A 25,428-nucleotide genomic window follows, 5' to 3' on the forward strand; every position below is an offset into this window, starting at 1 on the left:
GTAAATAGTGGTGCAATGAACATTGTGCTACATGACTCTTTTTGAATTATGGTTTTCTCAGGGTATATGCCCAGTAGTGGGATTGCTGGGTCGTATGGTAGTTCTATTTTTAGTTTTTTAAGGAACCTCCATGCTGTTCTCCATAGTGGCTGTATCCATTTACATTCCCACCAACAGTGCAAGAGTGTTCCCTTTTCTCCACACCCTCTCCAGCATTTATGGTTTGTAGATTTTTTGATGATGGCCATTCTGACTGGTGTGAGGTGATACCTCATTGTGGTTTTGATTTGGATTTCTCTAATGATTAGTGATGTTGAGCATCCCTTCATGTGTTTGTTGGCAATCTGTATATCTTCTTTGGAGAAATGTCTATTTATGTCTTCTGCCCATTTTTGGATTGGGTTGTTTGTTTTTTTTTATATTGAGCTGCATGGGCTGCTTGTAAATTTTGGAGATTAATCCTTTGTCAGTTGCTTCATTTGCAAATATCTTCTCCCATTCTGAGGGTTGTCTTTTCATCTTATTTATAGTTTCCTTTGCTGTGTAGAAGATTTTAAGTTTCATTAGGTCCCATTTATTTATTTTTGTTTTTATTTCCATTTCTCCAGAAGGTGGGTCAAAAACGATCTTGCTGTGATTTATGTCACAGAGTGTTCTGCCTATGTTTTCCTCTAAGAGTTTTATAGTGTCTGGCCTTGCATTTAGGTCTTTAATCCATTTTGAGTTTACTTTTGTGTATGGTGTTAGGGAGTGTTCTAAGTTCATTCTTTTACATGTAGCTGTCTAGTTTTCCCAACACCACTTATTGAAGAGGCTGTCTTTTCTCCATTGTATATTCTTGCCTCCTTTATCAAAGGTAAGGTGACCATATGTGCATGGGTTTATCTCTGGGCTTTCTATCCTGTTCCATTGATCTTTATTTCTCTTTTTGTGCCAGTAGCATACTGTCTTGATTAGCTTTGTAGTATAGTCTGAAGTCAGGGAGCCTGATTCCTCCAGCTCCGTTTTTCTTTCTCAAGATTGCTTTGGCTATTCGGGGTCTTTTGTGTTTCCATACAAATTGTGAACTTTTTTGTTCTAGTTCTGTGAAAAATGCCATTGGTAGTTTGTTAGGGATTGCACTGCATCTGTTGATTGTTTTGAGTAGTATAGTCATTTTCACAATGTTGATTATTCCAATCCAAGAACATGATGTATCTCTCCATCTGTTTGTATCATCTTTAATTTCTTTCATCAGTGTCTTATAGTTTTCTACATACAGGTCTTTTGTCTCCTTAGGTAGGTTTATTCCTAGGTATTTTATTCTTTTTGTTGCAGTGGTAAATGGGACTGTTTCCTTAATTTCTCCTTCAGATTTTTCGTCATTAATGTATAGGAATGAAAGAGATCTCTGTGCATTAATTTTGTATCCTGCTACTTTACCAAATTCATTGATTAGCTCTAGTAGTTTTCTTGTAGCATCTTTAGGGTTCTCTCTGTATAGTATCATGTCACCTGCAAACAGTGACAGTTTTACATCTTCTTTTCTAATTTGGATTCCTTTTATTTCTTTTTCTCCTCTGATTGCCATAGCTAAAACTTCCAAAACTATGTTGAATAATAGTGGTGAGAGTGGGCAACCTTGTCTTGTCCCTGATCTTAGAGGAAATGGTTTCAGTTTTTCACCATTGAGAAGGATATTGCTTTTCTTAAATCTACTTTTGCTTTGTTAATGTGTAAAATATTTATATAGTTGCAAACTCAAATATACAAAATGAGGTATATTCAATGAAATCTATCTCCTATTTCAATATCTCACCTTATTCTCCCCATAAATAACCATTTTTAATGTTATAATTTATCATTTCAAGTGTACATATGAACATAATTATACACATATTTATAGTTAACATTTCCCCTTTCCTAGTTTAAAAAAATGGCATCTGCACTGTTTTCTCCTTCTTGCTTTTCTTCTCTAAACAGCATACCCTAAGATTACTCCATAGGGATATTTCTTACTCCTTTTTGCACCTACATAGCCCTTTACTTTTAAATACCACGTTTATTTAACTAGTTTCCTATTGATAGACATTTGGACCAGTTCCTGCTTTTCTTATAATTATAAATAATGTTTCAGCAGATGGCCTTTTACATATACATTTTGGGGGTTTTTGGCAATGTATCTTTGACATGGATACTTAGAAGTGAGAGTGCTGGGTTACAGGATAAATGCATATGTAATTTACAGGATAGTTTCAAATTTCCCTCTATAGGGATATTCCATTTTCTACTACCACCAGCAATGTTGACTCAAGGCCTCAGCCAATCTGGTGTGAAATGGTCTTTCTGCACTCTTTGTATTTCTTTCATCTTGAGTTAACCATCTTGTGTTAAGGTCCATTTACTTTTTTTTTTCTGTGAATTGTCTGTTCATATCTCTATCCCAGTTTTCTCTGGGACTGATGGTCTTTTTCTTCTCTTCTTTTAGTAGTTCTTTATCTTTCCTAGTTTTCATTTCTCTTTTTACTTTACTCATTGTGGGGTTTTTTTTCCCAATGTTCTGTTTATTGTTTTGATTATCTCTCATAGCATTAGATTATTTCTTGCATTTTGGAATTTTGATTTGTAGCCTCATTTGTTTTCCCTTTCTCTTACTCACCTCTGCATTCTTCTCTTTATTTTGGCAGTTTTGTAGTTGCTCATTCTTGTCCTTCTGGGATCCCAGTCCAAAACTAGGTCTAATAATGACATTTGGGGGCTCCTGTCTCACAGTGATCTTGGGGGACCTGAGAGATCTGGTCAAGCAGGGGGCTTGGTTCAGCTCTAGGTTCCAAGGATGTGTGTCTGTCCTTTTGCCTTTGGGGACCTGCAGATTTATTCTAGCTCTACCCTCAGGCAACATTTGGGGTCATTTTTTAGGCTCCTTTCAAGGGGATGAGTTGGCATCCACATCCTGGCTTCTGGCTTCACATTGTGAACCTGCCCTCGTTTCCCTGACTTATCTGAATCCCTCCAGTCTCCTTGGCCATGCAAGAGCTAAATCTCTGACTACCACTGTCTATTCTTGGGTCCTGAATTCAGTAAGCTCATAGTCTCAGCTCATTTCTTGTTCATGGATATATGTCTCTTGTACTTGATCTCAACTACATCTTTTTTATTTTTACTTTTTATATCTTATTTATTATTGCTATGTGTTTGCCTCAGAGAGGATTTTCAAAGCAAGGAGTCACTGAGGAATTTTAATTGGAAGTCTACCTGATTCTGATTCTTTTCAGCATTTACTCAGGATTTAACATTCACTGTGGCTGCATATTATTGTCTGAACCCAGGTCACATATCTGAATCAAAGCTTTAAGGGAACCTAAAAAGTATCTGGCACTTTCAGCTCCTATAAGGAGAGATAACTGCCTTCCCCCAAAACTCATAATTTGGTGATTTCCCAAACCCTCAAAGAGGATTCAGATTTAGGGTTGCCAAACAAAATAACTATCTACTATGACGTATACCTTGGAAATCTATGAAGGGATATCCTCTATCTGACCATTATGTACATTTCTTAATCTCTGTACAAAACCACATAACTACACAAATGTTAACAAGCTAAAGTTTAATTTCTATGCAATGCAGAGCTGCAGGACCTACAGATCAGCATGACCATACAAAGCAGAGCTTTTGTCTTAAGTATGACTAAAATGCACAATGGCCTGATTTTATACTTTATAATAGCTTTTAATCTGCATTGGTTGGAACTCTAGAGGCCCATCTGTTCTAACAGAAGACTTTTTCAACTTTATATTTTTATGACACTACTGTAATTGCAGGTTTTTGTGATATTTGTAGTGTTCGAGCTGAAAATAATGAGAAAAATAATCTATAAAAAGGTTTGGGATGCCATCGACTTTCTAGCAGTTACCATGCAATCACAGATGCCAGGGATATTTAATGATTTAATCATATGGAACTTGAGACTCTCTTTCCAGTTTCCAAACTTGTGGACTTTTAGTATCAGAGATAATGGGGAAAAGAAAAAAAGAATGGAGTTTCCAGATTCCCTTTCCCCTCACATCCGAGGAAATATTTCCTTTGCCTTATGCCCACTGGAAAAGATTAACACTCCTTTGGTCCTTTAAGAATCCCCTTTTACAACTTCTATATGGAAAATGAAGGTGTCCTAGGAACCCTCTCTTGAACCTTTGTCAGTGACTCTGTGCCTTTTCTTCATATACCATGAGTGAATTAAAACATGGACTTCTCTTCTTCCCCAAGACATGAACCTATCTTTGCAATGTCAAAGCCTGCAGGTTTTCTTGCAAAATTTTAGAGTTAAGTTCCAACATGATATTGGTTTTGCTCCCCATACTGATCCTCATCAGTGATTAAGGCACATCTAATCCATACATGGACACTGTGACCATTTTAAAGTATCTTCACCTTAGAAGATAACTCACTTGTAAAGATTGTGTATAGTCTCTGTAATATGTCTGAATTACTACCTCAGCATATTCTTGGGGTATCCTCTTTGTCTTCTTGACCCTCATTTCAGGGATAACCTAGAACATGATCAAAAATTCTCTGTGCATTCACCAGATGAGAGATTTATTGATTGACGGGAATTTGGTGATGATCTATCACCTTCTTCTCTGAATATTCATCCCCTATTTTTTACCATCCAATGTCTCTGTTTAGATATATTTTTAATACCTCAAGCTGCATATTGGTTAAGACTAAGTTCTCCTTATCCTGAACACAACTGGTAACACTTTGACTGGAAGAGGTAAAAGTGTAGTAAGGAGGCAAACAGGTCTGGGAGCCAAGCTTGGGAGTGAATTAAGAAACGTGTTTTTATTTATTTTTATTATTATTTTTTGATGTGGACCATTTTTAAAGTCTTATTGAATTTGTTACAATATTGCTTCTGTTTTATGTTTTGGGGTTGTTTTTTTTTTGGCCCCGAGGCACGTGGGATCTTAGCTCCCCAACCAGGGATCAAACCCACACCCCCTGCATTGGAAGGTGAAGTCTTAACCACTGGACTGCCAGAGAAGTCCTGAAATGTGCATTTTTAGAATGGGAGAAAATATTTGCAAATTTTGTGACCGACAAGGGATTAATCTCTAAAATATACAAAGAGCTCATGCAGCTCTATGCCAAAAAAAAACAAACAACCCAATCAAAGAATAGGCAGAAGACCTAAATAGACATTTCCCCAAAGAGGACAAACAGATGGCCAAAAAACACATGAAAAGATGCTCAACATCACTAATTATTAGAGAATTGTAAATCCAAGCTATAATGAGGTATCACCTCACACCAGTCAGAATGGCCACCATCAAAAAGTCTACAAACAATAAATGCTGGAGAAGGTGTGGAGAAAAGGGAACCCTCCTACACTGTTGCTAGGAATGTAAATTGATACAACCACTATGGAGATCAGTATGGAGTTTCCTTAAAAAACTAAAACTAGAACTAAGCATTTGGTCCAGCAATCCCACTCCTGGGCATATGTCTGGAGAAAACCATAATTTGAAAAGATACATGCACCCCAATGTTCATTGAAGCACTATTTACAATAGTCAAGACATGGAAGCAACCTAAATGTCCACTGACAGATGAATGGATAAAAAAGATGTGATACATATATACAATAGAATATTACTCAGCCATAAAAAAGAGCAAAATAATGCCATTTGCAGCAACATGGATGGACCAAAGATTATCATACTAAGTGAAGTAAGTCAGACAGAGAAAGGTAAATATCATATGATATCACTCACATGTGAAACCTAATTTTTAAAAAACGGTACAAATGAACTTATTTACAAAACAGAAGCAGACTTATAGATATCAAAAACAAACTTATGGTTACCAAAGGGGAAGTGTGGGGGGTAGGGATAAATCAGGAGCTTGGGATGAACACACACACACTGCTATATATAAGATAGACCTATATATAAGATAGGTCAACAAGGACCTACTGTATAGCACAGGGAACTCTACCCAGTATTCTGTGATAACCTATATGAGAAAAGAATCTGAAAAAGAATGAATATATGTATATGTACAACTGATTCACTTTGCTGTCCATAAAGGAATTGTAAATCAACTATAAACTGTAAATCAACTATACTCCATTAAAATTAAAATATTAAAAAAAGAAAAGAAATGTGTGTTTTCCATCCAGAAAAAACAGTTAAACACACACCATTTGCTAGTCTTGTCTCCTCAAAGAAAAGGTCCTTGAATTAGCTATTAGTGCACTTGTGATCTTCTCCATGGTACATGGCATACTGTGAATGTTCAGAAAAGGTTGCACTCGGCTTCTCTTTCATATTCTGTGTGTTAAATTCAAGGTTAAAATGAAAATATAACAAATATAACAAAACACAGTGAGCTTATATTAGACTATTCATTGTGATTGGTCAAGTGATAAAAATTGTATTGAAAGTAAATAATTGAAGAAAAACACATTCAGATTCTTAAGAAACAAATATTTTAGAATTCTCTAAATAGTCATTCATTTATAATGGAATAAGTATTTAAAATAAATATTTAGTTAAACTCCCATATCTTTATGGACATATTCCTTTTGAAATTATTAGGAGCAGAAATGAGTGCTCCTTAAGAAAGATACATTGTATTCTGGCATCAACAAAGTCAAAAAGAACACTATTGCACCACTAAAATCTTATTCCTTGGCTTCTAGTCTTTGAAGCAGTGATTACTTCAAATTTACATCAGACTTAAACAAAAGAAAATAATCTAAACACTACACTTGTTATTTTACCTAGTTTCCTCAAAATTAAATTAAGCTATTTGGAGGGGGTGCAGTGAGAAAAGAAATAGGTTGCATCGTGAGATTTACACTTTCTCTTGCGTTCAAGAGAAAGCCCTGGTCACACGACAGTAAAAACAAGATCTAAAAACAAATGAAGAAAATAGGCTAGACTCAAAATCAAATTAGGAGTTTAGGATTAACATACACACACTATTGTATATAAAATAGATAACCAACAAGGACCTACTGTATAGCACAGGGAACTATACTCAATATCTTGTAATAATCTATAAGGGAAAAGAAACTGAAAAAGAATATATATATATATATATATATATATATGAAACTGAATCACTTTGCTGTACACCTGAAACTAACACAAGATTGTAAATTAACTATACTTCAATTTTTAAAAGTAATAAATAAATAACAACAACAACAAAAGTTAATATTAACACAAAAGTAAGGACAGGAAAAGGTAGAACTGTAAAGTAATTTTCAACACAACATAGAATGAAAACAAATTGTCCCCCTTTACATCTCACGCTCATGTCATACTGCTGCTATCTGCCACAAACCAGAGATAAACATGGGGAAGAATTGATATTTTTCTGAACAAAACCAGGGATAGAGGTCTAGAGAAGGCTGGATGAAAAGCTTTTCTTTAAGGAATATATAAGAAGGGTGAAGGAGGAGGTGGTGGCTGAGGAGGAGTTTAACTAGGAATAAAATGTGACAGTTTGACAACCCCCTCCTGTAATTTCTTTATAATCACACCTCCTCTCCCTCCCATCTCCAACTCCTGGCAAACACTGATGTGCTCTCCATCCCTATAGTTTTCTCTATTTCAGAATGACATATAAATGGAATCATACAGTATGTAGCCTTTGTGCCTGGCTTCATTCACACAGCATAGTTCCCTGGAGACTCATTCAATTTTTTGCATATATCGATAGTTTATTCCTTTCTATTGATGAGTAGTAGTCCAGTGTACGGACGTACTATTCTTTGGTTTAACCATGAACCTCTTTGAAGGACATCTGGGTTCTTTCCAGTTTTGGTCTGTTATAAATAAAGTTGCTATTCATGTGCAAGTTTTGTATGAGCATATGTTTTTATTTTTCTATGATAAATGACCAAGAGTGTAATTGCAGAGCTGTATGGCAAATTCATGTTTGGTTTTTTGTTTTTTCTTTGTTTGTTTGTTTTTTCACATCTTTATTGGAGTATAATTGTTTTACAGTGGTGTGTTACTTTCTGCTTTAGAACAAAGTGAATCAGTTATACATATACATATGTCCCCATATCTCTTCCCTCTTGCATCTCCCTCCCTCCCACCCTCCCTATCCCACCCCTCTAGGTGGTCACAAAGCACTGAGCTGAGCTCCCTGTGCTTTGTGGCTGCTTCCCACTAGCTATCTATTTTACGTTTGGTAGTGTATATATGTTCATGCCACTCTCTCTCTTTGTCACATCTTACCCTTCCCCCTCTCCATATCCTCAAGTGCATTCTCCAGTAGGTCTGTGTCTTTATTCCCGTCTTGCCACTAGGTTCTTCATGACCTTTTTTTTTTCCCTTAGATTCCATATATATTTGTTAGCATACTGTATTTGTTTTTCTCTTTCTGACTTACTTCACTCTGTATGACAGACTCTAACTCGATCCACCTCACTACAAATAACTCCATTTCATTTCTTTTTATGGCTGAGTAATATTCCATTGTATATATGTGCCACTTCTTCTTTATCCATTCATCTGTCGATGGACACTTAGGTTGCTTCCATGTCTTGGCTATTGTAAATAGAGCTGCAATGAACATTGTGGTACACGACTCTTTTTGAATTATGGTTTTCTCAGGGTACATGCCCAGTAGTGGGATTGCTGGGCCCTATGGTAGTTCTATTTTTAGTTTTTTAAGGAACTTCCATACTGTTCTCCATAGTGGCTGTATCCATTTACATTCCCACCAACAGTGCAAGAGTGTTCCCTTTTCTCCACACCCTCTCCAGCATTTATTGTTTGTAGATTATTCGATGATGGCCATTCTGACCGGTGTGAGATGATATCTCATTGTAGTTTTGATTTGCATTTCTCTAATGAATAATGATGTTGAGTATTCTTTTGTGTGTTTGTTGGCATTCTGTATATCTTCTTTGGAGAAATGTCTATTTAGGTCTTCTGCCCATTATTGGATTGGTTGGTTGTTTTTTTGATACTGAGCTGCATGAGCTGCCTGTAAATTTTGGAGATTAATCCTTTCTCAGTTGCTTCATTTGCAAATACTTTCTCCCACTCTGAGGGTTGTCTTTTCGTCTTCTTTATGGTTTCCTTTGCTGTGCAAAAGCTTTTGAGTTTCATTAGGTCCCATTTGTTTATTTTTATTTTTATTTCCATTTCTCTAGGAGGTGGGTCAAAAAGGATCTTGCTGTGATGTATGTCATAGAGTGTTCTGCCTAGGTTTTCCTCTAAGAGTTTGATGGTGTCTGGCCTTACATTTAGCTCTTTAATCCATTTTGAGTTTATTTTTCTGTATGGTGTTAGGGAGTGTTCTAATTTCATTCTTTTACAGGTAGCTGTCCAGTTTTCCCAGCACCACTGACTGAAGAGACTGTCTTTTCTCCACTGTGTATTCTTGCCTCCTTTATCAAAACTAAGGTGACCATATGTGCGTGGGTTTATCTCTGGGCTTTCTATCCTGTTCCATTGATCTATATTTCTGTTTTTGTGCCTGTACCAAACTGTCTTGATGACTGTAGCTTTGCAGTATAGTCTGAAGTCAAGGTGCCTTATTCCTCCAGCTCTGTTTTTCTTTCTCAAGATTGCTTTGGCTATTTGGGGTCTTTTGTGTTCCCATACAAATTGTGAAATTTTTTGTTCTAGTTCTGTGGAAAATGACAGTGGTAGTTTGATAGGGATTGCATTGAATCTGTAGATTGCTTTGGGTAGTATAGTAATTTTCCCAATGTTGATTCTTCCAATTCAAGAACATGGTATATCTCTCCATCTATTTGTATCATTAATTTCTTGCATCAGTGTCTCATAGTTTTCTGCATACAGGTCTTTTGTCTCCTTAGGTAGGTTTATTCCTAAATATTTTATTCTTTTTGTCGCAATGGTAAATGGGAGTGTTTTCTTAATTTCACTTTCAGATTTTTCGTCATTTGTGTATAGGAATGCAAGACATTTTTCTGCATTAATTTTGTATCCTGCTACTTTACCAAATTCATTGATTAGCTCTAGTAGTTTTCTTGTAGCATCTTTAGGGTTCTCTCTGTATAGTATCTTGTCATCTGCAAGCAGTGACAGCTTTATTTCTTCTTTTCTGATTTGGATATATTTTATTTCTTTTTCTTTTCTGATTGCTGTGGCTAAAACTTCCAAAACTATGTTGAATAATAGTGGTGAGAGTGGGCAACCTTGTCTTGTTCCTGATCTTGGTGGAAATGGTTTCAGTTTTTCACCATTGAGGACGATGTTGGCTGTGGGTTTGTCATATATGGACTTTATTATGTTGAGGAGAGTTCCGTCTATGCCTGCTTTCTGGGTTTTTATCATAAACAGGTGTCGAATTTTGTTGAAAGCTTTCTCTGCATCTATTGAGATGATCATATGGTTTTACTCCTTCAATTTTTTAGTATGGTGTATCACATTGATTGATTTGCGTATACTGAAGAATCCTTGCGTTCCTGGGATAAACCCCACTTGATCATGGTGTATGATTCTTTTAATGTGCTGTTCGATTCTGTTTGCTAATAGTTTGTTGAGGATTTTTGCATCTATGTTCATCAGTGATATTGGCCTGTAGTTTTCTTTCTTTGTGACGTCTTTGTCTGGTTTTGGTATCAGGGTGATGGTGGCCTCGTAGAATGAGTTTGGGAGTGTTCCTCCCTCTGCTATATTTTGAAAGAGTTTGAGAAAGATAGTTGTTAGCTCTTCTCTAACTGTTTGATAGAATTCACCTGTGAAGCTATCTGGTCCTGGACTTTTGTTTGTTGGAAGAATTTTAATCACAGTTTCAATTTCAGTGCTTGTGATTGGCCTGTTCATATTTTCCATTTCTTCCTGGTTCAGTCTTGGAGAGTTCTGCATTTCTAAGAATTTTTCCATTTCTTCCAGGTTCTCCATTTTATTGGCATATAGTTGCTTGTAGTGATCTCTCATGAACCTTTGTATTTCTGCAGTGTCAGTTGTTACTTCTCCTTTTTCATTTCTAATTCTATTGATTTGAGTCTTCCCCCTTTTTTTCTTGATGAGTGTGGCTAATGGTTTATAAATTTTGTTTATCTTCTCAAAGAACCAGCTTTTAGTTTTATTGATCTTTGCTATCATTTCCTTCATTTCTTTTTCATTTATTTCTGATCTGATCTTCATGATTTCTTTCCTTCTGCCAACTTTGGGGGTTTTTTGTTCTTCTTTCTCTAATTGCTTTAGGTGTAAGGTTAGGTTGTTTATTTGACATGTTTCTTATTTCTTAAGGTAGGATTGTATTGCTATAAACTTCCCTCTTAGAACTGCTTTTGCTGCATCCCATAGGTTTTGTGTCATCGTGTTTTCATTGTCATTTGTTTCTAGGTATTTTTGGATTTCCTCTTTGATTTCTTCAGTGATCTCTTGGTTATTAAGTAGTATATTGTTTAGCCTCCATGTGTTTGTATTTTTTACAGATTTTTTCCTGTAATTGATATCTAGTCTCATAGCATTGTGGTCAGAAATGATACTTGATCCAATTTCAATTTTCTTAAATTTACCAAGTCTTGATTTGTAATCCAAGATATGATCTATCCTGGAGAATGTTCCATAAGCACTTGAGAAGAATGTGTATTCTGTTGTTTTTGGATGGAATGTCCTATGAATATCAATTAAGTCCATCTTGTTTAATGTATCATTTAAAGCTTGTGTTTCCTTATTTATTTTCATTTTGGATGATCTGTCCATTGCTGAAAGTGGGGTGTTAAAGTCCCCTACTATGATTGTGTTACTGTCGATTTCCCCTTTTATGGCTGTTACTATTTGCCTTATGTATTGAGGTGCTGCTATGTTGGGTGCATAAATATTTACAATTGTTATATCTTCTTCTTGGATTGATCCCTTGATCATTATGTAGTGTCCTTCTTTGTCTCTTTTAATAATCTTTATTTTAAAGTCTATTTTGTCTGATATGAGAATTGCTACTCCAGCTTTCTTTTGATTTCCATTTGCATGGAATATCTTTGTCCATCCCCTCACTTTCAGTCTGTATGTGTCCCTAGGTCTGAGGTCAGTCTCTTGTAGACAGCATAGATACGTGACTTGTTTTTATATCCATTCAGCCATTCTATGTCTTTTGGTTGGAGCATTTAATCCATTTACATTTAAGGTAATTATCGATATGTATGTTCCTATTACCATTTTATTAATTGTTTTGGGTTTGTTATTGTTGGTCCTTTCCTTCTCTTGTGTTACTGCTTAGAGAAGTTCCTTTAGCATTTGTTGTAAAGCTGGTTTGGTGGTGCTGAATTCTCTTAGCTTTTGTTTGTCTGTAAAGGTTTTAATTTCTCCGTCAAATCTGAATGAGATCCTTGCTGGGTAGAGTAATCTTGGTTGTAGTTTTTCTCCTTCATCCCTTTAAATATGTCCTGCCACTGCCTTCTGGCTTGCAGAGTTTCTGCTGAAAGATCAGCTGTTAACGTTATGGGGAGTCCCTTGTGTGTTGTTTGTTGTTTTTCCCTTGCTGCTTTTAATATTTTTTCTTTGTATTTAATTTTTGATAGTTTGATTAATATGTGTCTTGGTGTGTTTCTCCTTGGGTTTATCCTTTATGGGACTCTCTGCACTTCCTGGACTTGATTAACTATTTCCTTTCCCTTATTAGGGAAGTTTTGAACTATAATGTCCTCAAATATTTTCTCAGTCCCTTTCTCTTTCTCTTCTTCTTCTGGGACCCCTATAATTCGAATGTTGGTGCGTTTAATATTGTCCCAGAAGTCTCTGAGACTGTCCTTAATTCTTTTCGTTCTTTTTTCTTTATTCTGCTCTCCAGTAGTTATTTCCACTATTTTATCTTCCAGGTCACTTATCCGTTCTTCTGCCTCAGTTATTCTGCTGTTGATCCCTTCTAGAGAATTTTTAATTTCATTTATTTTGTTGTTCATCACTGTTTGTTTACTCTTTAGTTCTTCTAGGTCCTTGTTAAACGTTTTTTGTATTTTCTCCATTCTATTTCCAAGATTTTGGAACATCTTTACTATCATTATTCTGAATTCTTTTTCAGGTAGACTGCCTATTTCCTCTTCATTTGTTAGGTCTGGTGGGTTTTTGCCTTGCTCCTTCATCTGCTGCATATTTCTCTGTCTTCTCATTTTGCTTAACTTACTGTGTTTGGGGTCTCCTTTTTGCAGGCTGCAGGTTCGTAGTTCCCATTGTTTTTGGTGTCTGTCCCCAGTGGCTAAGGTTGGTTCAGTGGGTTGTGTAGGTTTCCTGGTGGAGGGGACTAGTGCCTGTGTTCTGGTGGATGAGGATGGATCTTGTCTTTCTGGTGGACAGGTCCACATCTGTTGGTGTGTTTTCGGGTGTCTGTGGCCTTTTTATGATTTTAGGCAGCCTCTGTGCTAATGGATGGGGTTGTGTTCCTGTGTTGCTAGTTGTTTGGCATCGGGTGTCAAGCACTGTAGCTTGTTGGTCATTGAGTGGAGCTGGGTCTTGGCATTGAGATGGAGATCTCTGGGAGATTTTCACTCTTTGATATTATGTGGAGCTGGGAGGTCTCTTGTGGACCCGTTTCCTGAACTTGGCTCTCCCACCTCAGAGGCACAGCCCTGACGCCTGGCTGGGGCATCAAGAGCCTGTCATCCACACGGCTCTGGCACAAGGTGGCCATCCCTGGTTTCACATCAACATGATCTCAGGCACAAAACTTCTTTTTCTATTTTGTCTTTAAGTTACTTGTTGAAACAACTGGCCCACAGTCCCCAGGACTGTCACGTCTTTGGCTGCTGGGGCCCCTCCAGAGCTGGCAGCCTCAGTGAACGCTGCCCTCCTCTCGGGCTCCGAGGCAGTTCAGTGATGGTGGAGGGAAGAGACCCCGAGCCAGGAGTTCCAGCTCTGCAGAAACACGGGCTCCATTCCACGTTTGGTTTTATAAGAAACTGTCGGAATTACTGTACCATTTTACATTCCCGCCACCAGCAATGTACAAAAGATTCAGTTGCTCCCCGTCATCAACAGCATTTGCTATTAACAGTGTTTTTTACTTTAATCATTCTAATAGGCATGCAATTGTACCTTACTGTGATTTTAATTTATCAAAAATTTGTATGCTTCAGTTGAAAACATTATGTGATTTTTCCTTCCTTAGTATGTTAATATAGTGGATAACATTGATGGATTTTTTTTTTTGAGGAGGCAACTTTTTAAAAAATAATGAATATATGTATATGTATAACTGAATCACTTTGGAACTGAATCACTTTGCTGTACACCTGAAACTAATACAGCATTGTAAATCAACTCTACTCCAATAAATGTTTTTAAAAAGTTATTACAGAATAATGGCTATAATCCCTTGTCTTGTACAACATATCCTTGTTGCTTATTTTTTTATCCATTGTAGTTTATATCTGTTAATCCCGTACCTCTGTCTTGCCCCTCCCACTTCCCTCTCCCCACTGATTACACTAGTTTGTTTTCTATATATGTGAGTCCATTTCTGTTTTGTTATATATATTGGTTTGCATCATTTTTTAGATTCCACATTTAAGTGATATCATACACTATTTGTCTTTCTCAAAAGGGAAAAATTCTCAAATCTGACTTTTTTCACTAAGCATAATATTATCTGTGTCCATCCACATTGCTGCAAATTGCAAAATTTCATTCTTTTTAATGGCTGAGTAATATTCCATTATATATATATATATATATATATATATATATATATATATATATATATATATATATACACATACCACGTCTTCCTTATTCATTCGTCAGTTGATGGACACTTAAGTATGTTGCTTCCATATCTTTGCTATTGTAAATAGTGCTGCTATGAACATTGAAGTGCACATATCTTTCCGAATTAGTGTTTTTATTTTTTTCTGGATATATACCCAGGAGTGGAATTGCTGGATTATATGGTCATTCTATTTCTAGATTTTTGAGGACCCGCCATACTGTTTTCCATAATGGCTGCACCAATTTGCATTCCTACTAACAGTGTACAAGGGCTCCTTTTTCTTGCCAACGTTTGTTTTTGGTAGACTTTTGATGGTAGTCTTCCTGATACGTGTGAGGTGATATCTCATTGTTGTTTTGATTTACATTTCTCTAGTAACTAATAATGTTGAGCATCTTTACACATGCCCCTTAGCCATCTGTATGTATCCATTGCAAAAATGTCTATTCAGGTCCCTTTTTGATTGGGTTTTTTTATATTGAGTTGTACGAGCTGTTTTTATATTTTGGATACTAACTCCTTGTAGGTCATATCATTTGCAAATATTTTCTCTCATTTCATAGGTTTTCTTTTCATTTTGTCAATGGTTTCCTTTGCTGTGCAAAACCTTCTATGTTTAATTAGGTCCTATTTGTTTATTTTTGCTTTTATTTCTTTTGCTTTAGGAGACACAGACAAAAAAATATTGCTACAATTTATTTCAAAGAGTGTTCTGCTTATGTTTTCTTCTAGGAGTTTTATGGTTTTAGGACTTACATTTAGGTCTTTAATTCATTAGGTCTTTAATTCTTCAATTCATTTTTACTTTATTTTTGTATATGGTGTGAGGAAATGTTCTAATCTCATTCATTGCCAGTTTTCCCAGCACCACGTATGGAAGAGAATGTCTTTTCCCCTTTGTATAGTCTTGCCCTCTTTGTCATAGACTAATTGACCATAAGTGTGTGGGGTTATTTCTGGACTTTGAATTCTTTATCTGGTAAATTGTTTATTTTTGTTTCATTATTTATTTTTCGGGGGTTTTCTCTTGCTCTTTCAATTGAGAGTACTTCCTCTGCCTTTTCATTTTGCTTAACTTTATCTGCCTCTATGACTTTATGTGAAACAGTTACCTATTGCAGTCTTGAAAGTGTGTTCTTATGTGGGAGTATCCCTATATGGACTGCATGTGCTCAAAGCCTTTGGGGGAGAGCTGGATTTGATGTGGACGCAAGTCTCATCTTTCCTCAGGGTATGCTGGCAGCTGTCGCCTTGGTAGCAGGTGGGGCTGGAGATGGAGGGGCTACAGCTGGAGTCAGGTGTGAGGTGGAACTTCCCCTCTGCTCAGTAGCCATCACCACCCTACTGGGGGTGAGGTCTGATCCCAAGTTGCTGGAACAGAAACTCTGAGGGTCTGGTCCAAGCTGGCTCTGTTCCATCTAAGTGTGTGTTTTCCCCCTCCCAGCACTGGGACTCCTGCCTCAGATGGGGGAATTTCTGTGGCAAGGGGAGCCCATGTGGGGTCTTGGCTCCTGTTGGCCACAGACAAGAGACCCAAGCTGTCTCCAATGCACTGCCTCACTCTGCTCAGACACAGCCTCGAGTGCAAGTCCCCATCGTTCCTCACAGCCCATCTCTGCCATCAGCTGCCCCTGACCTGTTGTGGAGCCACTCCAGTAAGCAGGTAAGGCCCATGTAGACTCTTAGCATATATCAAGGTATGAGCTGTGGTCAAGTGGCTGCCACCAGAGATCTAGGTTTCTTCTGAAGTGCTGCTTGAATAAGTGCCAACAGTGGCTGCTGCCACCCCACCCAGGCTCTGCCCTGGGACCAGGGAGCTTCTGTGTCCCACCGCCATGTCTTTTCCCCAGTCATGACCATCCCAGACCCAGTGCTGCAGTGTGACATGGCATGAGCACCGCCAGAGTGTTCACTTGATTCAAGCTGGGGTGCAAGACGAAGCAGTCATGGGAAACCCGGCAGCCATTAGAGCAGTTCTTTAACCACATTCTATGCTCTGCCTCAGGGGATAGCCAGAGCATACAAGCTCCTCATAAGCAGAGTCTAGGCTTCCCACAGCCCTCCTGTAAGTCCCAGTGGTTCTCCAACCAGCCAATGGGGCTCCTCTCCCCTGTGTAGGATCCCAGGACTGGGGCACCCAATCTGTGGCTCTCACTGCTCACTCCCAAGGGTGGGTGTCAGACTGCATATTCTCCCTTTTCCTCTGAGTCCCCTTCCAGGGGCATAGGTCCTGACCCAATCACTTTCTTTTCCTTCCTATCTTATTACATGTGGATCTTTCTTACAGCCTTTATTCTGCCAGTTTGCAGTTAGTTTTCAGTGAGAATTGTTCCACTGAAGACGTATTTTTGATGTGTTCATGGGGGAAGGGAGAGGTGAGCTCCACATCCTCTCACTCCACCATCTTGATCGATCCCACTCAGGTTCAATATTTTTTCTTGAGTAAAAAGCTTCTTAATTTGATGTCTGACTTTAGTCAGTTTCCAGAGTCCTGACATGGTTGTTTTTGTTCATTTTATCCAGTTTTATGATTGAGAGAATTTACCTAGCTCCTTACTTCACCATTCTGCAAGTCCTGTCCCTTGATCAATGCAATTTTATTTCTAATTAGGAAATTAATGTGTTGAGCATCCAATGTAGCACAAGTTTCTTTCCCCTTTCATATATTTGGTAATATAAAAATGAATGGGTTACAGTGATCTAAATGGGATCATGGAGCCAGAAACTCAGCTAAGCCAGTACCACAAGACCCAACAGTATATGAACAAGCAGAGAAAGCACATTTATGCTCATGTCCAGCTAAAAGTACCTAAAAAGTTTTCCAGGTATTCTTCAGTACTGTGGATCCAATTTCTTCAGTTACAAAATCTGTACTAGTGAGTTCCTAGATAACTAGGTGTACTCTCAATCATTTTGAATACAGTTCGTTAATACTTAGATATGTGTGGACACCATTCTTCATAAAGAACCAAACAAATCTCAAAGCAGTTTTCAGTACTATAGTTTGTCCTTCTTCTAGTAGTTTCTGAAAATTAGTTCTTAATTCTGGATTGTAACCTTAGGCGTAGAGCAAATTTAGCAGAATTACATAATGTTGTCAGTGTGAAATTCATTGTCTTGTAAATTAATCATTCCTCACTCTTTCTGGTAATTAACCCTGAATTATTGTGGCATTATTTTAAGGAAAGGAGGGATTTCAAGGACTGGCCCATTTTATCTAAACCTTAGTTGCCTTTGGCCCAGTCGCTTAGTTGGTTAATGCACCTGTCTGGTAAACCTTAGTTGATATAAATTATGATTTAGGATTTGACAATTATCTGGCTCTGATATGGGCCAGGTGTATAAGGAGTTAGTGACCCTTTGTATCTGATGTTCTTCTGCTTAGAAAATTCTCCTAACAGCCTTTAAGCTCAGCCAAAGTGAAAATGCCATTTTCACAAAGATACCCTGGATCTTCACTGTTCATTCCCCCAAATTACCAAAAGAGTTTGCTGATGATCTATTAGAAGGGAGTACTTTTTTCCCTTCTCTCTGGACTTTCTCCTCCCCAGATTTACTCCTTTCCATGGAAGAGAAATTTGCTTAATATGATCGGTAAGTTTGGAGAAAATAAACTGGGCATCCTCAGCTCAGTTCTGCTTTTTTTTCTCCTTGAAACAATCCTGCTCTCAGGGAGTAGACGTTATCCTCTGAAACTCAGTGGTAGAGTCTCCTCAACCCATTTTACCCATGATAGAGTGGTTTAGTTTACTTAAGTAGTCTGCTATATCCTCCAATTTAGCCTTTATTAGTGATAAAGTTAGTAATTTGGCCTCTGAACCATTCTTTTATATTTTTTTATTTGACTCTGCTTCTTTCTTTTCTTTTTTTCTTTCAGTTTTACTGAGATATAATTGACATACAGCACTGTATAAGTTTAAGGAGTATAGCATAATGATTTGACTTATATACATCATGAAATGATTACCACAGTAAGTTAATGACCACCCATCATCTCATATAGATACAAAATAAAAGAAAAGCAAAAGGTTTTTCCCTTGTGATGAGAACTCTTAGGATTTTACTCTCTTAACAACTTTCATATATAAGATACAACAGTGTTAATTATATTTATCATGTTGTACATTACACTCCTAGTACTTATTTATCTTATAACTGGAAGTTTGTACCTTTTGACTGCCTTCATACAATTCCACCTCCCCTCACACCTTCCCTCTGGTAACCACAAATCTGATCTCTTTTCCTATTAGTTTGTCTGTTTGTTTGTTTTGGAAGTATAATTGACCTACTACACTATGTAAGTTCCTGGTGCACAACATAGTGATTTTTATGTATTACAAAATGATCACTACAGTAAGTCTAGTTACCATCTGTCACCATACAAAGATATTACATTATTATTGGCTATATTCCCCACACCGTATATTTCATACCCATGACTCATTTATTTTGTAACTGAAAGTTTGTACCTTTTAACCTCCCTCACCTATTTGTCTCATTCCCCCACCCCTCTGCACTCATGCAACCAGCTGTTTGTCTCTATATCTATTTCCCTGTTTCTGTTTTGTTATGTTTGTTCATTTGTTTTGCTTTTTACATGCCACATATAAGTGAAATCATACAATATTTGTCTTTCTGATTTACTTCACTTAGCATAATGCCATCCAGTTTCCTCCATGTTGTCACAAATGGCAGGATTTCCTTCTTTTTATGTTTGAATAATATTCCATTGTATATATATCCTGCATTTTCTTACCCATTCATCAATTGAAGGACATTTAGGTTGTTTCTATATGTTAGTTATTTTGAATAATGCTTCAATGAACATGGGTGTGCAGATATCTCTTGGGATACTGATTTCATTTCTTTTGGATATATACTGAGGAGTGGGATAGCTGGATCATATGGTAGCACTATTTTAAATTTTTTGAGGCATCACCATATAGTTTCCTATAATGGCTGCACCAATTTACCTTCCCACCAACAGTGTATAATAATCATTCCTTCTTCTTCACGTCTTCACTAACATTTGTTATCGCTTGTCTTTTTGATAATAGCCATCCTAGTAAGTGTGAGATGATAACTCATTGTGGTTTTAATTTGCATTTCCCTGATAATTAGTAATGTTGAGCACTTTTTCATATACCTATGGGCCATTTGTATGTCTTCTTTGGAAAATGTCTATTCAGGTCCTTTGCCTATTTTTCAATCGAATTATTTGATTTTTTGCTATTGAATTGCATGAGTCCTTCACATATTCTGGGTATTAATCCCTTATCAGATATATGATTTTCAAATATTTTATCCCATTCTGTATGTTGCCTTTTCAACTTATTGACTGTTTCCTTTGCTGTGCAGAAGCTCTTTAGTTCGTTGTGGTCCCACTTGTTTATTTTAGCTTTTGTTGCCTGTGCTTTTAGTGTCTTATCCAAGAAATCATTGCCAACAGCAATGTCAAGGATATTTTCCCCTATTTTTCTCCTAAGAGTTTTATGGTTCAGGTCTTACATTTAATTCTTTGATCCATTTCAAGTTAATTTTTGTGAGTGTTGTAAGATAGTGGTCCAATTTCATTCCTTTGCATGTGGATATCTAGTTTTTCAACACCATTTATTGAAGAGACTCTCATTTCCCCATTTTGTGTTCTTGGCTTCCTTGTCAAAAATTAATTGATGGGATTGACATATATACACTAATATGTATAAAATAGATAACTAATGAGAACCTGCTGTATAGCACAGGGAGCTTCACTTCGCTGTACAGTAGAAACTAACACAACGTTGTAAAGCAACTATACCCCAATAAAAAAAAATAATTGATTGTATATGTGTGGGTTTATATCTGGTCTTGCTATTCTGTTCCACCAGTATATGTGCCTGTTTTTATGCCAGTACCATACTGTTTTGATTACTGTAACTTTGCAATAAAGCTTGAAATCAGAAAGTATGATACCTCCACCTTTGTTCTTCTTTCTCAAAATTTCTTTATCAGGGGTCTTTTATGTTTCCATATGAATTTTAGGATAGTTTTTTCTATTTCAGTGAAAAAAATGCCATTGGAATTTTGATACTAAAGAGCTTCTGCACAGCAAAGGAAACAGTCAATAAGTTGAAAAAGCAACATTGAATCTATAGATTACTTTGTGTAGTATAGATATTTTCACAACTTTAATTCTTTTAATCCAAGAACACAGGATATCCTTCCATTTATTTGTGTTTTCTTCAACTTCTTTGATCAGTGTCTTATAGTTTTCACATACAGGTCTTTCACCTCCTTGGTTGAATTTATTCCTGAGGTTGTTATTTTTGTTGTTTTGGTGCTATTGAAATGGGACTGGTTTCTAAATTTCTCTTTCAGATAGTTCATTTTACTGTATAGAAATGCAACTGATTTTTATATGTCAATTTGGTATCTTGCAACTTTACTGAATTTGTTGATTAGTTCTAACAGTTTTTAGTGGAGTCTTTAGGGTTTTCCACATAAAAGATCATGTCATCTGCAAACAAAGATAATTTTACTTCTTTATATCTGATTTGAATGTGTTTTATTTCTTTTTCTTGCCCAATTGCTCTGGCTAGGTCTTCCAGTACTATGTTGAATAGAAATGGTAAGAGGTGGCATTGTTGCCTTGTTCCTGATCTTAGAGGAAAGGTTTTTAATTTTTCACTGTTGAGAGTGATGTTAGCTGTGGACTTTTCATATATGGCCCATAGCATGTTGAGGTACATTCCTTCTGTATCTAATTCATTGAGAATTTTTATCATGAAAGGAGGTTGAATTTTGTCAAGGATTTTTCTGCATCTATTGAGCTGATCATATCATTTTTACCCTTCATTTTGTTAATGTGGTGTGTCACATTGATTGATTTGCAAATGCTGAAACACCTTCATCTCAGAGATGAATCCCACTTGATCATGGTGCACGATCCTTTTATTATGCTCTTGAATTCAATTTCCTAGTATTTTGTTGAGTGTTCATCAGCTATATTGGCCTGTAATTTTCTTTTCTTGTAGTGTCCTTGTCTGAGTCCAGTAGCATGGTAACATTGCCCTTATAAAATGAGTTTGGAAGCATTTCTTTTTTTTTTTTTTTCTTCTTCACACACACACACTGTATTTTATTTTTACAAGAGATAAATAGACTGACACCAAGCATTGTACATGGATGACCACAACAAAAGCAACAATGATTGCAATTACCAAACATGATGGAAGCATTTCTTCCTCTTCAAAGTTAAGGAAGAGTTAGACAAGGACTGATATTAATTCTTCTTTAAGTGTTTTGTAAAATTCAGCTGTAAAGTCATCTGGTCCTGGGATTTGCTGTGTTGGGAAGTTTTGATTACTGATTCAATCTCCTTGCTCATTATTGGTCTGTTCATATTTTCTATTTCTTCATGCTTCAGTCTTGGTAAGTTGTATGTTTCTTGAAATGTATCCATTTCTTCTAGGTTATCCAATTTGTTGACATATAATATTTCATAGTAGGCTCTTACAATCCTTTGTATTTCTGTGGTATCTGTTGTAATGTCTCCTCTTTCTTTTACAATTTTATTTATTTTAGTCTTCTCTCTTTTTTTCTTAGTCTAGCAAAAGGTTTGTCAGTTTTGTTTGTCTCTGTTTCATTTATTTCTGCTCTAATCTTTTTCTTTTTTTTTTTTACAGTAGGTCCTTGTTGGTTATCTATTTTAAATATAACAGTGTGTACATGTCAATCACAAATTCCCAATCTATCCCTCCCCTTCAACCTTCCCGCCTGACAACATAAGTTCATTCTCTAAGTCTGTGAGTCTGTTTCTGTTTTGTAAATATGCTCATTTGTATCATTTTTTAGATTCCACATATAAACAATATCATATGATATTTTTCTTTGTCTGATATTTCTGCTCTAATCTTTATTGTTTCTTTCCTTCTGCTAAATTTGGGCTTACTTTGTTCTTTATTTTCTAGTCCCTTGAGTTGTAAGGTTAGGGTTTTTATTTGAGATCTTTCTTTTTTCTTAAGGTAAGAATTTCTCACTATAATCTTCCCTCTTAGAACTGCTGTTGCTGCATTCCATAAGTTTTGGCATGCTATGTTTTCATTTTAATTTTTTCAAGACTTTAAAATTTTCTCTTTTGATTTCTTCTTTGACCCATTGGTTGTTCACAAGTATGTTGTTTAATTTTCAAATTTTTGGAATTTTCCAGTTTCTTTCTGTTATTGATTTCTAGTTTCATATCATTCTGGTCAGAAACAATACTTGATATGATTCCAATCTTCTTAAGTTTGTTAATACTTGTTTTGTAACCTAGCATATAATCTGTCCTGGAGAATGTTCTGTATGTGTTTGAGAAGAATATGTACTCTGCTGTTGTTAGATGGAATGTTCTGAATGTCTGTTAGTTCTCTTTGGTCCTAAGTTTAGTTCAAGTCCATTATTTCCTTATTGATTTTCTGTCTGGATGACCTATCAATTTCTGAGAGTGGAGGATTGAAGTCTCCTACTATTACTGCATTGTTGTCTATTTTTGTCTTCAGATCTGTTAACAATTTTTAATATAATTAGGTGCGCCAATATTAAGTGCATATATATTGGGTTGGCCAAAAATTTCGGTCCAAAAGACGTTGCAGAAAAACCCGAACGAACGTTCTGGCCAACAAAATATTTAAAATTGTTATATCCTCTTGATGAATTAACCCCTTTATCATTATGTAATGACCATCTGTGTCTCTTGTTCCTGTTTTGGCCTAAAGTCTGTGGGTTAAGAGACCTTCAAGATGGCAGAGGAGTAAGACGTGGAGATCACCTTCCTCCCAACAAATACGTCAGAAATACATCTACATGTGGAACAACTCTTACAGAACACCTACTGAACGCTGGCAGAAGACCTCAAACTTCCCAAAAGGCAAGAAACTCCCCAAGTACCTGGATAGGGCAAAAGATGAAAGAAAAAACAGAGACAAAAGAATAGACACAGGACCTGCACCTCTGGGAAAGAGCTGTGAAGGAGGAAAAGTTTCCACACACTAGGAAGCCCCTTCACTGGCAGAGATGGGGGGCTGGGGGGGGGAAGCTTCGGAGCCACAGAGGAGAGTGCAGCAACAGGGGTGCAGAGGACAAAGCAGAGAGATTCGGTGCTGACCAGCACTCACCAGCCCAAGAGGTTTGTCTGCTCACCCTCCAGGACGGGTGGGGGCTGGGAGCTGAGGCTCAGCTTCAGAGGTCAGATCCCAGGGTTGGCTGTGAGAACACAGCCTGAAGGGCCCTAGTGCGCCACAGCTAACTGGGAGGGAGTCCGGGGAAAAGCCTGGACCTGCCTAAGAGGCAAGATACCATTATTTGGGGTGTGGGAGGAGAGGGAATTTAGAGCACCGCCTAAATGAGCTCCAGAGATGGGCGTGAGCCACGGCTATCAGTGAGGACACCAGAGACGGGCATGAAATGCTAAGGCTGCTGCTACAGCCACCAAGAAGCCTGTGTGCAAGCACAGGTCACTATCCACACCTCCCCTCCCGGCAGCCTGTGCAGCTTGCACTGTCAGGGTCCCGTGATCCAGGGGCAACTTCCCCAGGAGAACACATGGCACACCTCAGGCTGTTGTAATGTTATTTTGGCCTCTGCCGCCGCAGGCTCGCCCCACATTCCGTACCCCTCCTTCCCCCCGGCCTGAGTGAGCTTGAGTCCCTTAATCAGCTGCTACTTTAACCCCATCCTGTCTGGGAGGGGAACAGACACCGTCAGGCGGCCTTCATGCAGAGGTAGGGCCAAATCTAAAGCTGAACCCCAGGAGCTGTGCGAACAAAGGAGAGAAAAGGAAATTTCTCCCAGCAGCCTTAGGAGCAGCAGATTAACTCTCCACAATCAACTTGATGTACCCTGCATCTGTGGAATACCTGAATAGACAAGGAATCATCGCAAAATTGAGGAGGTGGACTTTGGGAGCAACTGTAGACTTGGGGTTTGCTTTCTGCATCTAATTTGTTTTTGGTTTTAGGTTTATTTTAGCTTAGTATATAAAGTTTATTATCACTGGTAGATTTGTTTATGGATTTGGTTGCTCTCTTCCTCCTATTTTTTTAATATATAGATATATATTTTTTTTTCCTTTCTCTCTTTTTGTGAGTGTGTATGTGTATGCTTCTTTGTGTGATTTTGTCTGTATAGCTTTGCTTTTCCCATTTGTCCAAGGGTCCTGTCTGTCCGTTTTGTTTTGTTTTTTAGTATAGGTTTAAGTGCTTGTTATCATTGGTGGATTTGTTTTCTGGTTTGGTTGCTCTCATCTTTCTTTCTTTTCTTTTTTTATTACTTTTTAATTTTTTTATTTTTAATAATTTTTAAAATTTTTATTTTAATGACTTTATTTTATTTTACATATTTTTTCTTTCTTTCCAATTTTCTCCTTTTTCTTCTGAGCCGTGTGGCTGACATGGTCTTGGTGCTCTGGCCAGGTGTCAGACCTGTACCTCTGAGGTGGGAGAGCCGACATCAGGGCATTGGTCCACCAGAGACCTCCAGGTTCCACATAATATCAAACAGCGAAAGCTCCCCCAGAGATCACCATGTCAACGCTAAGACCCAGCTCCACTCAATGACCAGCAACCTACAGTGTTGGACACCCTATGCCAAACAACTAGCAAGACAGGAACACAACCACACCCATCAGCAGAGAGCCTGCCTAAAATCATAATAAGGTCACAAGCACACCAAAACACACCACCAGACGGGGTCAAGTGCACCAGAAAGACAAGATCCAGCCTC

This window comes from Eschrichtius robustus, chromosome X, assembly GCF_028021215.1.
Source record: "Eschrichtius robustus isolate mEscRob2 chromosome X, mEscRob2.pri, whole genome shotgun sequence".
NCBI lineage: Eukaryota > Metazoa > Chordata > Mammalia > Artiodactyla > Eschrichtiidae > Eschrichtius > Eschrichtius robustus.